The sequence below is a fragment of the Salmo trutta genome, chromosome 25 (genome assembly GCF_901001165.1).
Source record: "Salmo trutta chromosome 25, fSalTru1.1, whole genome shotgun sequence".
NCBI lineage: Eukaryota > Metazoa > Chordata > Actinopteri > Salmoniformes > Salmonidae > Salmo > Salmo trutta.
In genome coordinates, this window is record NC_042981.1 from 3,670,793 (window position 1) to 3,687,551 (window position 16,759).

Here is a 16,759-nt window from a genome sequence, read left to right on the forward strand (position 1 = left end):
CTGGCCTTCTTTAGACTAGTTGAGTATCTGGAGCATCAGCATTTGTGGGTTCGGTGCACAACTGAGCAAGAGGACAAGTACATAAGAGTGTCTAGTTTGACACAAGTCCTTAACTGGCAGCTTTATTAAATAGTACCCGCAAAACACCAGTCTCATTGTCAACAGTGAAGAGGCGATTCCAGGATGCTGGCCTTCTAGGCAGAGTTCCTCTGTCCAGTGTCTGTGTTCTTTTGCCCATCTTAATATTTTGTTTTATTGGCCAGTCTGAGATATGGCTTTTTCTTTGCAACTCTGCATATCCATGCTTCAGGTCCTGACCTACAGGCAGTTAGATTCAGGTATGACATTTCAGGCGAAAATTAGAAAAAATGTCAGATCCTTAAGTTATTGCATAGGACAAAACACATATAATATCTCCAAAACATGTTTTAACTTCAGATCCCAAAACCCCATTATTTTCCCCCTTCATTTCTCCCATAGCAATGGTCAACGAACCAGAGGTAGAAAATGCTGACTCATTTCCGTGTTGTAGGACTACAAGCTGGCGAGCTCTATAGGATAGAATATAATATGTAAAGAACTGATGGTCTCATCATGGACTGTAGGGGGACCTCTAACTTTAATAATGTGAATGTCTCTACAGTCTGAACCACTAATTAGCATGATGTATTCAGATCATCAGTCCCTCCCACTTCACTGACATGTTGAATATGGTGGAACGTGCCGTGGTCTACTGATTGGCATCTATTCATCTATGTGACACTCCTCTTGTTTTATATACATTGATACCAGACTCTTTCCAGCACTCTCACATATAACGTGATCAAACATGTTCACATTTCTCTTCACTGCTCTGTGCTGCAGGTACAGTTTCATTTATTTAACCAGGAAAGTTAAGAACAAAATTCTTATTTACAATGAAAGAATCTCTAGTTGTCAATATTGATGTTTCCAAGCATATGTTCCCTTCACCTGAGTCTTAATGTATTCAGGTCTAACTGTACCTAACTCTATTGATTTCATTCTCATTGTATCCTTACAGGTCTTGTTGAGGGGAGTGAAGTCACTCAGATACCCACCATACTCTGGGGACTGAAAGACAGGGATGCTCTGATGAACTGCAGTCACACTAAGGGACCTGGCTACATCCAGATGTACTGGTACAGACAGCTTCCAGGAGAGGGAATGAAGCAGGTAGTTTACACTACTTCCAGTTCCAAACCTGAGTATTCAGGGGATTTCAGTGAAGACAAATTCTCAGCCAAGAAGACTGTAGTTGAGAGTGGATCATTCACAGTGAAGAAGTTGGAGACAGCGGCATGTACTTCTGTGCTGTGAGCCAACACAGTGATACAGACAACAAGTACAGCTGTACAAAAACCCCAGTATTTCAACAGGATGTAATATAATATGTAAAGAGATGGTCTCATCACATACTGCAGGGGGACCTCTAACTCTAGTTCTTCTAATGTCTCTAGTTATTTCCCTTCTAGCCTGCCCCCCCTCTCTTTATACTCTCTCCTCTCTCCTCTCTCTGTCTCCCCCACCACTCCCCCCTCTATGTCTCTCTCTCCCCCCTCTATGCCTCTTTCTCCCCCACCCCATCTTTCTCTCTCCCCCTTTCACTGTCTCTCTCTCTCTCTCTCTCTCTCTCTCTCTTTCTATTTCTCTTCATCCATCCGTCCAGTAGAGAGTCAGTCATCATGACCAGAGCTTTCATCACGTTCACGCTCTCACTGTTCAGGATAACAGCTAATAATAACATGTCTGTAGAATGTATGTAAATCCTGAAAACACTAGCAACTAACAGACGTGTCTAAATAATGATTCTTTCTGTTTAAATATTATTTTATTGTTTTCTTCACAGGACGTTCTCTCTGCAGTAAAGTCCACCAGGTTCCCTCAACACTATTGGGAAGTCCCAATGTTACAGTGATACTGGTATGCAGCCATACTACTAGTTAATACAATACTATATTATAGTACCAGCAGTCAATAGATGATACTACTCTGAAACTGATTGGATATGTGTATTATAAAAGTCAGACAGTTGAAGGTTTATTTAAAGAGCACTTTGAAATCCTTGGAAATTGTTTGAAATAAGTATGTTTTCAAAATCTTAGAAGCCCTGAAGTCAGTGCAGTGTATTAATGTTCTGAAGCCAACGTAGTAATGTAGATACCCTTCTCTCTTCTATAAAACTCCATTCTGATCCTTTACTCCATAACTGCAGTGTTCATCAACACCCAGCACACCTGCTATCCACCGCTGTAGATGTCTGAGCACATGGAGGAATTTGATATCAAACCTCTATACCAAATCATGTGTTTAATGTTGTTATCTTGAAGAAACAGTTCAGGTATTTCTTAAAATTATATCCTATTTCTAGTGTGATGACTGCAGAATCTATAACACAGATCGAATCTAAAGACCAAAAAAGACAAACCCTTTCAATGATGTAGATACCGGTATGTTCCACAATACACCTTTAAGTTGAACAGGAGACCTGTAGGTGAACAAGGGATCTGCTTGAATATCAACACAAGATCTGACGTCAAAGTGATGTCATTTCCTTCCCCTCCGGCAGCTCAGTTTAGCTCCCCTTCTCTATTGACTTATTCTCCTCTCCCCCTATGGGCTCTGGTCTAAAGTAGTGCACTAGAAAGGGAATAGGGTGCCATTTGGGACGCTGACATACATTTGACACTCCCACTAGATGACATCACATCTCTGACTATCTGAAAACCCTTTCTCCTTGTCCATGTGACTCTTCTCTCCAGAACCATCAACATGATCAAGCTTCTCATACATGTAGCAACTCTACCACTATGGGTGACAGGTACTAAATCCCTCATGAAAGATAGATTTACTACTGAAATATATTGCTGTCAATATGCTGAGTAATACTGTGTATTTCATATTGTCTGTTTTCATCCACAGGGCTGTTACAAACAAACAAAGTTCACCAGACTCCTACTGCAATACTAAAAGGACCTGAAGATAAAGTTAATCTCACCTGCAGCCACACTGTTTCAAGTTACAACATGATACTGTGGTACCAACAGTCAGCCCAAAACACTGCTCTGAAACTCATTGGGTATGTGAGATTCACCAGTCCAACGGTGGAAGATTCCTTTAAAGGGCGTTTTAATGTCAGTGGAGATGGTGCAGCTAATAAAATGGTGTATCTACATTTTCCCAAACTGACAGAAGCTGAAGACAGTGCAGTGTATTTCTGTGCTGCTAGTAAAGCACAGTGTTTCACTATACCCTCTCTCCTCTACAAAAACCTTCTCTGATCCTCTCATATAATACTGACTACAGCTCTATACACCTGCACCTGTCTTCAACCACTTCAACAACACTTTGCTATGAACCATTTGATATCAAACAGATGGTAATGATACTGTTATAAGTGGCTAGTTTAAATGGTTTAGGTGCACTTCCTCAGTTCTCCACCAGGAGGGAGAGTTTCTCAACACACATTCAGAAGGGCAATGGTCTGAGCGCTGGTCAAAAGTGTGCCGTATATAGGGAATAGGGTGTCATGTGGGATTCAGATGCTTTCTAAATGTTTGTGGGACAGTATGGGTGCCTGGACCAGGGCCGGTGGTACGGGAGGTCCCTAGGGGGCCTGGGCCAGGGAATGCGGTAAAGGAGGGTCCATGGGGGCCTGGGCCTGGTGATCCTCTGTCTCCGTATGTGTAGACCATGTATCTGATGCTATCTGGACAAAAAGCATATGGCTTGTTATACTTTATCTGTCCAGACATCATCAGATACAAGGGCTACATACTATATTGAGTGACTGAGCATGGGTGAATGAGTGTGTGTATATGTGTGTGGCTGAGTGGTAGAGACCTGAGGACGGCTGAGTGGTAAAGACCTGAGGACGGCTGAGTGGTAGAGACCTGAGGATGGCTGAGTGGTGGAGACCTGAGGACGGCTGAGTGGTGGAGACCTGAGGATGGCTGAGTGGTAGAGACCTGAGGATGGCTGATTGGTAAAGACCTGAGGATGGCTGAGTGGTAGAGACCTGAGGACGGCTGAGTGGTAGAGACCTGAGGATGGCTGAGTGGTAGAGACCTGAGGATTGCTGATTGGTAAAGACCTGAGGACGGCTGAGTGGTAGAGACCTGAGGATGGCTGAATGGTAGAGACCTGAGGACGGCTGAATGGTAGAGACCTGAGGACGGCTGAATGGTAAAGACCTGAGGACGGCTGAGTGGTGGAGACCTGAGGATGGCTGAGTGGTAAAGACCTGAGGACAGCTGAGTGGTAGAGACCTGAGGACGGCTGAATGGTAGAGACCTGAGGATGGCTGATTGGTAAAGACCTGAGGATGGCTGAGTGGTAAAGACCTGAGGATGGCTGAGTGGTAGAGACCTGAGGACGGCTGAATGGTAGAGACCTGAGGATGACTGAGTGGTGGAGACCTGAGGACGGCTGAGTGGTAGAGACTTGAGGATGGCTGGGAGTTGGGACAAAGGAGGTATCAGAGGCATGTTGAGTGGGACTAGGGGCTCCGCAGTAAACTAAAACAATGATAACTATCCTAAACAACAATATACAAGGCATATTGACATTTGAGAGAGACATAATGCGAGGCATAAAGCAATCACAGGTGTGGATTGGGAGAGCTAGCTAAGACAACAACGGGTATGACAACAACAGCTAATCAGCTAAGACAACAACAACAGGTAAAATGGCGATGAATGGGCAGAGAGGGTCAGTTAACTACACACAGGGCCTGAGTTCGGGGCTGGGGCCGACAGATAAACAAAAAATAAACAAAACGGAGAACCGTGACTAATGAACAGTCCAGCAGGCATCAGCTATGTAGTCAAGTGATCATAGGGTCCAGTGAACAGCAATAGATGAAACAGGGAAGCCGCTGGGTAGTCGTTACTACCTAGCAAGCGGGAGACACAGCGTTTAAAGTTAGCAGGCCGGGGCTAGTAGAAGCACCTGCTCCGACGTCCAGCAAAGGTCCTTTGGGGGCACAGCGGATGGATTTACGTCGGCAGACCAGTCGTGGTGGAACGGAGGGTCCAGGCCAGTTGGCGAAAGCGATGATCCGATGCAAAGGTCCAGAGCTTACGGCAGGAATCCGGTGATGTAGTGGCTTCTAGTCGTGTTAGTGAAGAGTCCGGGAGGAATCAGCTGTGTAGCCGAGTGATCATAGGGTCCACTGAGAGGGCCGGGAGGTGGACCACTCTTTATCACTTTACCAAAGTACTACGTCATACCAGACGAATGTCTGCCTGCTTGAATGCAAATAACTCAGATACACATTAAAACATGAAATGACCCATGGCATTGATAAGACCTCACTCAGAGATCCACAAAAATAATATAACATTCAAAATGGATGAATATTTCCTTTAACCATCAATCAACTAACTCCAGATAGCAGTGCATCAGATCTCCCTCTCTGCTCTACTAAACCCTGCTTCCTGTCCCACATAGACTCCTCCTGCAGGGTTCATCACAGGTCTCTGATGTTTTTGATGTTCTCATAAGGAGGCAGCATCCCTCTATAAGATCACTGAGATGAGTTGATGAGAAGCCACCTCTAATTCATGTGGAGTGGTTTGTCTGTCTCATTGTTTCTGTCTCCTTAACAGTGAGTCAACATGATCAGAATTCTTCTCTCCATCACCATGGGTTACACAGCCTGGGCTGCAGGTATTCAGGTCATTGATTTCATCAACTACTAATATCCTCATTTGATTGGTTTTTGTTTCATGGAAATATGTTTCTTTATCTGTTTTTTTTCACCCCTCTCTCTCTCTCTCTCTCTCTCTCTCTGTGTTTGTCTCTCCAGGTTCTTCTCTCAGTAACCAGGTTCACCAGAGACCTGAATCCCTGTACAAGAACCAGGGAGAGTTGGCTAAGATGGAGTGTTCACATAGTATATCAGGGTATAATGTCATCCTCTGGTACAAGCAATCCAACTACAGAGAATTGGTGCTATTAGGATACCTGTATGGGAAAACTGGATATCCTGAGGCTGGATTTGATATAGAAGGAGATGGTAATGCAGGTGGTACCAGCACCTTAACCATCAATCAACTAACTCCAAATAGCAGTGCTGTGTATTACTGTGCTGCTAGTTTACACAGTGCATCAGATCTCCCTCTCTGCTCTACAAAAACCTCCTCCCTGGTGTACTGTAGACTAATCACACCTGTATTAACATCACACTGTATCTGACTCTGATTCAATGCCAAAACACTCACCAGCTGGTCTAACAGAAAGGGGAGGTTCCCTCTGATATACAGGAGACCATGATACAGTATGGTATGATATCATGTCTTTCCTGTAGATGGAGTTACAGCTCAACAAATCCATGTGGACTCACCAGACACAGTACCACAGTAAACTATGGTGTGTAGTAAGGATTCTGAGAGTTGAAGATCCATGTCCTTTTGAATGTTCATCTTGACTCAGTGTTGAACTAAGAATCTTTCACTGTTGGATATACTCCTGCGCCCGGCACACCACAGGAGTCTCTACAGCATGACGGGACAAGGACATCCCTGCCATCCAAACCCTCCCCTAACTCGGACAACGCTGAGCCAATTGTGCGTCGCCTCATGGGTCTCCCGGTGGTGTCCGGCACGGGTCTCGAAGCAGCATCTGTAGCAACACAGTTTGCACTACAATGCAGTGTCTTAGACCGCTGCGCCACTCAGGAGGCTCCATCCACAAAGTTCTTAATGCTTATTAATTGCCTTGCACAAAGTATCAAAATACTGAAATACTACACAGGACTCTTAAAGTATTTCATTTAAATGTTAAAAGTATTTTTTGATAACAGAAACATTGATAAAATATGGATAAATAAATAATGAAATGTTAATTATATAAAGCAGCCCGTGTAATCATCTGCCAGAGAGTAGCCACATTGGCCCGTGCCCCAAGTAGTACATTTGGGCCAGATAACTCACACCGGAATCTGCCCGAGTTCAATCCCCGCATCCTCACCATAAGTAATACTGCTGAAGGCTGCCCAGACTCGGGCCACATGACGTCGGCCGAGTCTGACTCTCGGCTGGAATCGGCCAAGATCCACTGTGATAGCTGGGATATGTACCATGATGGGGTATACATAAGCATGAATTTCATCAACAAGAAGTACAACATTACAGATAATAAACTTGATATCTGTATTATTGTGTAGCTTTGGAATCGTGACATTACAAACTTTCGAGGAAAATAGGAAAGTTTCATATCCTGACTTTGAGAAGGGATTGCGTGATGGTTAGTTTAACAACCGCGTGACGCAACATGACAACATGAACGCGATTGGTCAATAGTCTGCTGGGTGGGGCGTTTGGTACACAAATGGGATTCCTATCTCCTTTCTCTTATATCTTTGGCAACGCTGTTTCAGCTGTTATGCTTGTTTTAGATGATGTGTTAAATTGCCTAGATCATAAAAATCATTGTGCTGCCATATTTCTAGACCTTTCCAAGGAATTCAACACCATTGAACATTCCCTACTCATTCAACAATTGTCTGAAATGGGCCTGGACAATAAGTCTTGCAAATGGTTTAAGAGCTTTCTGACAGACAGGACACAATGTGTGCGTTCTGATGGTGTCGAGTCTAGTTTCCTCGATTTTAGGTGTACCACAGGGGTCAGAATTGGGACCAGTTCTCTTTACTATTCATATTAATAATATTGGTCTTTGTATTTAATCCCTTCATATTAATCTGTATGCAGATGGTATGGTTATGTATGCCATAGCAGTGATTGTTGATTAGGGCTAAGTGTCCCGCTAGAGGGACAAAGCCGACCACATCCGGTGAAATTGGAGGCGCGCAATTCAAATAAATATTCGTAATATTAAACATTCATGAACATACAAGTGTCTTATATCATTTAAAAGCTTAACTTCCTGTTAATCTAACTGCGTTGTCAGATTCCAAAAAGGCTTTACGGCGAAAGCATACCATACGATTGGTATGCTTTTGTGAAGCCAGCAGAGGCTTAACAAAATCACAAATAGCGATGAAATAAATCACTTTCCTTTGAAGATCTTCCTCTGTTTGCAATCCCAAGGATCCCAGCTACAACATGAATGGTCGTTTTGTTCAATAAAATCCTTCTTTATATCCCAGAAAGTCAGTTTAGTTGGTGCCATTGATTTCAGTAATCCACACGTTCAACAGGCAAACAAAGGAATCCAAAAAGCAACCGCTAAACTTTGTCCAAACAAGTCAAACAATGTTTTTATTAAATCCTCAGGTACTCTAAAATGTAAATAAACTATAATATTTCACACGGAAAGAAGTATGTTCAATAGGAATCGCAAATTCATATGCGCGCGCCATCTGCCTCGCATGCCGAAAGACTGATTTGCTTCAGGTGGTAACCTAACAAAAACTCCAAATACTTGTTCGTTTTTCAAAAAAGAAGCCTGAATACTTGAGTAAAGACTGTTGACATATAGTGGAAGCCATATAGTGGAAGCAATCTGGATGACGGACATGCATAGAAACAATAGGTTTACATAATAAGAGCCTGGGAGCTCAAACAAATAATAATTTCTGGTCGTACTATCTTCAGATTTTAGCCTGCCATATCAATTCTGTTATAATCTCAGACATTATTTTAACAGTTTTAGAAACTTCAAAGTGTTTTCTATTCAAGGTTACCAATTATGTGCATATCCTGGCTTCTGAGCTTGAGTAACAGGCAGACTACTTTGGGCACGTCAGTCAGGCAGAAATTCAGGAAACTAGACCCTAGCCCAGAGAGGTTTTAAATTATTGCACAGAACAAAACGTATAAGATCTCCACAGCCTGTGTTAACTTGTGACCTTATATCCCAAAACCCCATTATTTCCCCCTTCATTTCTCCCATAGCAACAGTCAACGAACCAGAGGTAGAAAATGCTGACTCATTTCCGTGTTTTAGGACTACAAGCTGGCGAGCTCTATAGGATAGAATATAATATGTAAAGAGCTGATGGTCTCATCATGGACTGTAGGGGGACCTCTAACTTTAATAATGTGAATGTCTCCTCAGTCTGAACCACTAATTAGCATGATGTATTCAGATCATCAGTCCCTCCCACTTCACTGACATGTTGAATATGGTGGAACCTGCCGTGGTCTACTGATTGTCATCTATTCATCTATGTGACACTCCTCTTGTTTTATATACATTGATACCAGACTCTTTCCAGCACTCTCACATATAACGTGATCAAACATGTTCACATTTCTCTTCACTGTTACTGTCTCACTGCTCTGTGCTGCAGGTACAGTTTCATAATGTTTCATTTATTTAACCAGGAAAGTTAAGAACAAAATTCCTATTTACAATGACGGTATTCTCTAGTTATAGATATTGATGTTTCCAAGCATATGTTCACTTCACATGAGTCATGATGTATTCAGGTCTAACTGTACCTAACTCTATTGATTTAATTCTCACTGTATCCTTACAGGTCTTGTTGAGGGGAGTGAAGTCACTCAGATACCCACCATACTCTGGGGACTGAAAGACAGGGATGCTCCGATGAACTGCAGTCACACTAAGGGATCTAGCTACATCCAGATGTACTGGTACAGACAGCTTCCAGGAGAGGGAATGAAGCAGGTAGTTTACACAAGTACTTATAATAAACCAGACTATGGAGACTTCAGTGAAGACAAATATTCAATTGTTAAGGCTGTAGCTGAGAGTGGATCTTTCACAGTGAAGAAGTTGGAGACAGGAGACAGCGGCATGTACTTCTGTGCTGTGAGTGAACACAGTGATACAGACAACAAGTACAGCTGTACAAAAACCCCAGTATTTCAACAGGATGTAATATAATATGTAAAGAGATGGTCTCATCACATACTGTAGGGGGACCTCTAACTCTAGTTCTTCTAATGTCTCTAGTTATTTCCCCTCTAGCCTGCCCCCCCTCTCTCTTTACACTCTCTCCTCTCTCTCTCTCTCTCTCGTTCTATTATTCTTCATCCATCCATCCAGTAGAGAGTCAGTCATCATGACCAGAGCTTTCATCACGTTCACACTCTCACTGTTCAGGATAACAGCTAATAATAACATGTCTGTAGAATGTATGTAAATCCTGAAAACACTAGCAACTAACAGACGTGTCTAAATAATGATTCTTTCTGTTTTAAATATTATTTTATTGTTTTCTTCACAGGATGTTCTCTCTGCAGTAAAGTCCACCAGGTTCCCTCAGCACTATTGGGATGTCCCAATGTTACAGTGATACTGGTATGCAGCCATACTACTAGTTAATACAATACTATATTATAGTACCAGCAGTCAGTAGATGATACTAGTCTGAAACTGATTGGATATGTGTATTATAAAAGTCAGACAGTTGAAGGTTCATTAAAAAGAGCATTTTGAAATCCTTGAAAATGGATCGAAAGAAGCATCTCTTCAGCTTCTGTTCTGACCTGAAGTCAGTGCAGTGTAATACTGTTCTGTCCTGAAGTCAGTGCAATGTATTACTGTTCTGACCTGAAGTCAGTGCAGTGTATTACTGTTCTGACCTGAAGTCAGTGCAGTGTATTAGTGTTCTGACCTGAAGTCAGTGCAGTGTATTACTGTTCTGACCTGAAGTCAGTGCAGTGTATTACTGTTCTGAAGTCAACACAGTGATGTAGATACCCTTCTCTCTTCTACAAAACCCCCTTTCTGATCCTTTACTCCATAACTGCAGTGTTCATCAACACCCAGCACACCTGCTATCCACCACTGTAGATGTCTGAGCACATGGAGGAATTTGATATCAAACCTCTATACCAAATCATGTGTTTAATGTTGTTATCTTGAAGAAACAGTTCAGGTATTTCTTAAAATTATATCCTATTTCTAGTGTGATGACTGCAGAATCTATAACACAGATCAAATCTAAAGACCAAAAAAGACAAATACTTTCAATGATGTAGATACCGGTATGTTCCACAATACACCTTTAAGTTGAACAGGAGACCTGTAGGTGAACAAGGGATCTGCTTGAATATCAACACAAGTTCTGAGGTCAAAGTGATGTAATTTTCTTCCCCTCCGGCAGCTCAGTTCAGCTCCCCTTCTCTATTGACTTATTCTCCTCTCCCCCCTATGGGCTCTGGTCTAAAGTAGTGCACTAGAAAGGGAATAGGGTGCCATTTGGGATGCTGACATACATTTGACACTCCCACTAGATGACATCACATCTCTGACTATCTGAAAACCCTTTCTCCTTGTCCATGTGACTCTTCTCTCCAGAACCATCAACATGATCAAGCTTCTCATACATGTAGCAACTCTACCACTATGGGTGACAGGTACTAAATCCCTCATGAAAGATAGATTTACTACTGAAATATATTGCTGTCAATATGCTGAGTAATACTGTATATTTCATATTGTCTGTTTTCATCCACAGGGCTGTCACAAACAGACAAGGTTCACCAGACTCCTACTGCAATACTAAAAGGACCTGAAGATAAAGTTCAACTCACCTGCAGCCACACTGATCCAAGTTACAACATGATACTGTGGTACCAACAGTCAGCCCAAAACACTGCTCTGAAACTCATTGGGTATGTGTGGAACACCAGTCCAACGTTGGAAGATTCCTTTAAAGGGCGTTTTAATGTCAGTGGAGATGCTGCAGCTAATAAAATGGCGTATCTACATTTTCCCAAACTGACAGAAGCTGAAGACAGTGCAGTGTATTTCTGTGCTGCTAGTGAAGCACAGTGTTTCACTATACCCTCTCTCCTCTACAAAAACCCTCTCTGATCCTCTCATATAATACTGACTACAGCTCTATACACCTGCACCTGTCTTCAACCACTTCAACTACACTTTGCTATGAACCATTAGATATCAAACAGATGGTAATGATACTGTTATAAGTGGCTAGTTTAGATGGTTTAGGTGCACTTCCTCAGTTCTCCACCAGGAGGGAGAGTTTCTCAACACACATTCAGAAAGGCAATGGTCTGAGCGCTGGTCAAAAGTGTGCCGTATATAGGGAATAGGGTGTCATGTGGGATTCAGATGCTTTCTAAATGTTTGTGGGACAGTATGGGTGCCTGGACCAGGGCCGGTGGTACGGGAGGTCCCTAGGGGGCCTGGGCCAGGGAATGCGGTAAAGGAGGGTCCATGGGGGCCTGGGCCTGGTGATCCTCTGTCTCCGTATGTGTAGACCATGTATCTGATGCTATCTGGACAAAAAGCATATGGCTTGTTATACTTTATCTGTCCAGACATCATCAGATACAAGGGCTACATACTATATTGAGTGACTGAGCATGGGTGAATGAGTGTGTGTATATGTGTGTATTTGAAGAGTGTCAGTATATGTGTGTGGCTGAGTGGTAGAGACCTGAGGATGGCTGAGTGGTGGAGACCTGAGGATGGCTGATTGGTAGATACCTGAGGATGGCTGATTGGTAGAGACCTGAGGATGGCTGAGTGGTAGAGACCTGAGGACGGCTGAGTGGTGGAGACCTGAGGTAGGACTCCAGTGATGTAGTGGCTTCTAGTCGTGTTAGTGAAGAGTCCGGGAGGCATCAGCTGTGTAGCCGAGTGATCATAGGGTCCACTGAGAGGGCCGGGAGGTGGACCACTCTTTATCACTTTATCACAGTACTACGTCATACCAGACGAATGTCTGACTGCTTGACTGCAAATAACTCAGATACACATTAAAACATGAAATGACCCATGGCATTAATAATACCTCACTCAGAGATCCACAAAAATAATATAACATTCAAAATGGGTGAATACTTCCTTTAACCATCAATCAACTAACTCCAGATAGCAGTGCATCAGATCTCCCTCTCTGCTCTACTAAACCCTGCTTCCTGTCCCACATAGACTCCTCCTGCAGGGTTCATCTCAGGTCTCTGATGTTTTAGATGTTCTCATAAGGAGGCAGCATCCCTCTATAAGATCACTGAGATGAGTTGATGAGAAGCCACCTCTAATTCATGTGGAGTGGTTTGTCTGTCTCATTCTTTCTGTCTCCTTAACAGTGAGTCAACATGATCAGAATTCTTATCTCCATCACCATGGGTTACACAGCCTGGGCTGCAGGTATTCAGAGCATTGATTTCATCAACTACTAATATCCTCATTTGATTGTTTTTTATGTTTCAGGTGAATATGTTTCTTTATATGTTGTTTCACCTCTCTCTCTGTCTCTCTCTCTCTCTCTCTGTCTCTGTCTCTCTCTCCAGGTTCTTCTCCCAGTAACCAGGTTCACCAGAAACCTGCAGCCCTGTACAAGAACCAGGGAGAGTCGGATAAGATGGAGTGTTCACATAGTATATCAAGCTATGATCGCATCCTCTGGTACAAGCAATCCAAATACAGAGAATTTGTGTTTTTAGGATACATGGTTGGGAAAACTGGATATCCTGAGGCTGGATTTGATATAGAAGGAGATGCTAATGCAGGTGGCACCAGCACCTTAACCATCAATCAACTAACTCCAAATAGCAGTGCTGTGTATTACTGTGCTGCTAGTTTACACAGTGCATCAGATCTCCCTCTCTGCTCTACAAAAACCTCCTCCCTGGTGAACTGTAGACTAATCACACCTGTATTAACATCACACTGTATCTGACTCTGATTCAATGCCAAAACACTCACCAGCTGGTCTAACAGAAAGGGGAGGTTCCCTCTGATATACAGGAGACCATGATACAGTATGGTATGATATCATGTCTTTCCTGTAGGTGGAGTTACAGCTCAACAAATCCATGTGGACTCACCAGACACAGTACCACAGTAAACTATGGTGTGTAGTAAGGACTCTGTGAGTTGAAGATCCATGTCCTTTTGAATGTTACAACAGCTACAACACCATACTGTGGTATCAGCAGGTGGAACACACTCTCCCCAGCTACAACACCATACTGTGGTATCAGCAGGTGAAGCTGCTCTGATATATCTACCATGATGGGGTATAGCTAGAGACTGAATCTGCTCTGATATATCTGCCATGATGGGGTATACCTAGAGACTGAAGCTGCTCTGATATATCTACCATGATGGGGTAGACCTAGAGATTGAAGCTGCTCTGAAATCCCAGCTAGCAACGATGAATCACCGCAAGTACATCGGGCCGTGTCCGTTTACCGGAATTCAGCCTTACTTTGCCGTAATCTAACCAGAATCCCCACAGAAGCGACCCGATGCAAATGTAAATAAATGTGTACAAAATTACACGATTTCTTCATTTTAAATATGACTTTTACACATTTGACACATAGAAATTATACACATCCACATAAAAACATTTTGTCTCGGAGTAAACACCATACACCTGTTGACCGTGTCAGCCTGCATGCAATTGGCCTGCCACAGGAGTCTCTACAGCGTGATGGGACAAGGACATCCCTGCCGGCCAAACCCTCCCCTAACTCAGACGACGCTGAGCCAATTGTGCTTCGCCTTATGGGTCTCCCGGTGGCGTCCGGCACGGGTCTCAAAGCAGCATCTGTAGCAACACAGTTTGCACTACAATGCAGTGTCTTAGACCGCTGCTCCACTCAGGAGGCTCCATCCACAAAGTTCTAAATGCTTATCAATTGCCTTGCACAATGTATCAAAATACTGAAATACTACACAGGACTCTTAAAGAATTTCATTTAAATGTTAAATGTATTTTTTGATCACAGAAACATTGATTAAATATGGAAGAATAAATAATGAAATGTTAATTATATAAAGCAGCCCGTGTAATCATCTGCCAGAGAGTAGCCACATTGGCCCGAGATCCAAGTAGTACATTTGGGCCAGATAACTCACACCGGAATCTGCCCGAGTTCAATCCCCGCATCCTCGCCACAAGTAATACTGCTGAAGGCGGCCCAGACTCGGGCCACATGATGTCGGCCGAGTCTGACTCTCAGCTGGAATCGGCCCAGATCAACTGGGATAGCTTGGATATCTACCATGATGGGGTATACATAAGCATGGATTTCATCAACAAGAAGTAGAACATTACGGATAATAAACTTGATATCTCTAATATTTTGTAGCTTTGGAATCGTGACATTACATACTTTCAAGGAAAATAGAAAAGTTTCTCGACTCATATCCTGACTTTGAGAAGGGATTGCGTGATGGTTAGTTTAGCAACCGCGTGACGCAACATGACAACATGAACTCGATTGGTCGATAGTCTGCTGGGTGGGGCATTTTGAACACCAATGGGATTCCTATCTTCTTTCTCTAATGTCTTTGGCAACGCTGTTTCAGCTGTTATGCTTGTTATAGATAATGATTTAAATTGCATAGATCATAAAAATCATTGTGCTGCCATATTTCAAGACCTTTCCAAGGCATTCAACACCATTGAACATTCCTTACTCATTCAAAAACTATCTGAAATGAGTCTGGACAATAAGTCTTGCAAATGTTTAAGAGCTTTCTGACAGACAGGACACAATGTGTGCGTTCTGATGGTGTTTAGTCTAGTTTCCTCGATAGTAGGTGTACCACAAGGCTCAGTATTGGGACCAGTTCTCTTTACTCTTCATATAAATAATATTGGCCTTTGTATTAAATCCCTTCATATTAATCTGTATGCAGATGGTATGGTTATGTATGCCATAGCACCGATTGTTGATTAGGGCTAGGTGTCCCGCTAGCGGGACAAAGCCGACAACATCCGGTGAAATTGGAGGGTGCCCAATTCAAATAAATATTCATAATATTAAACATTCATGGACATACAAGTGTCTTATATAATTTAAAAGCTTAACTTACTGTTAATCTAACTGCGTTGTCAGATTCCAAAAAAGATTTATTGCAAAAGCATACCATGCGATTGTCTGAGGATGGCGCCCTACATCCTACATCAACATATTTTTTAACCAGCACAGGCGTCACAAAATCACAAATAACGATAAAATAAATCACTTACCTTTGAAGATATTCCTCTGTTTGCAATCCCAAGGGTCTCAGCTACAACATGAATGGTCGTTTTGTTCAATAAAATCCTTCTTTATATCCCAAAAAGTCAGTTTAGTTGGTGCCATTGATTTCAGTAATCCACTCGTTCAACAGGCAGACAAAGGAGTCCAAAAAGCAACCGCTAAATTACGTCGAAACAAGTCAAACGATGTTTCTATTTAATCCTCAGGTACTCTAAAATGTAAATAAACTATAATATTTCACACGGAAAGAAGTATGTTCAATAGGAAATGCAAATTCATAAGCGTTCGCCATCTGCCTCGCACGCCGAAAGACTGATTTGCTTCAGGTGGTAACCTAAGAAAAACTCCAAATACTTGTTCGTTTTTCAAAAAAGAATCCTGAAACCTTGAAAAAGACTATTGACATATAGTGGAAGCCATTGGAATTGCAATCTGGGTGACGGACATGCGTAGAAACAATAGGTTTACATAATAAGAGCCTGGGAGCTCAAAGGAATAATTTCTGGTCGGATTTTCTTCAGATTTTCGCCTGCCATATCAATTCTGTTATAGTCTCAGACATTATTTTAACAGTTTTATGAACTTCAAAGTGTTTTCTATTCAAGGTTACCAATTATATGCATATCCTGGCTTCTGGGCCTGAGAAACAGGCAGATTACTTTGGGCACGTCAGTCAGGCATAAATTCAGGAACCTAGACCCTAGCCCAGAGAGGTTTTAAGTTTTTGCACAGAACAAAACGTATAACATCTCCAAAGCCTGTGTTAACTTCAGACCTTATATCCCAAAACCCCATTATTTTCCCCCTTCATTTCTCCCATAGCAATG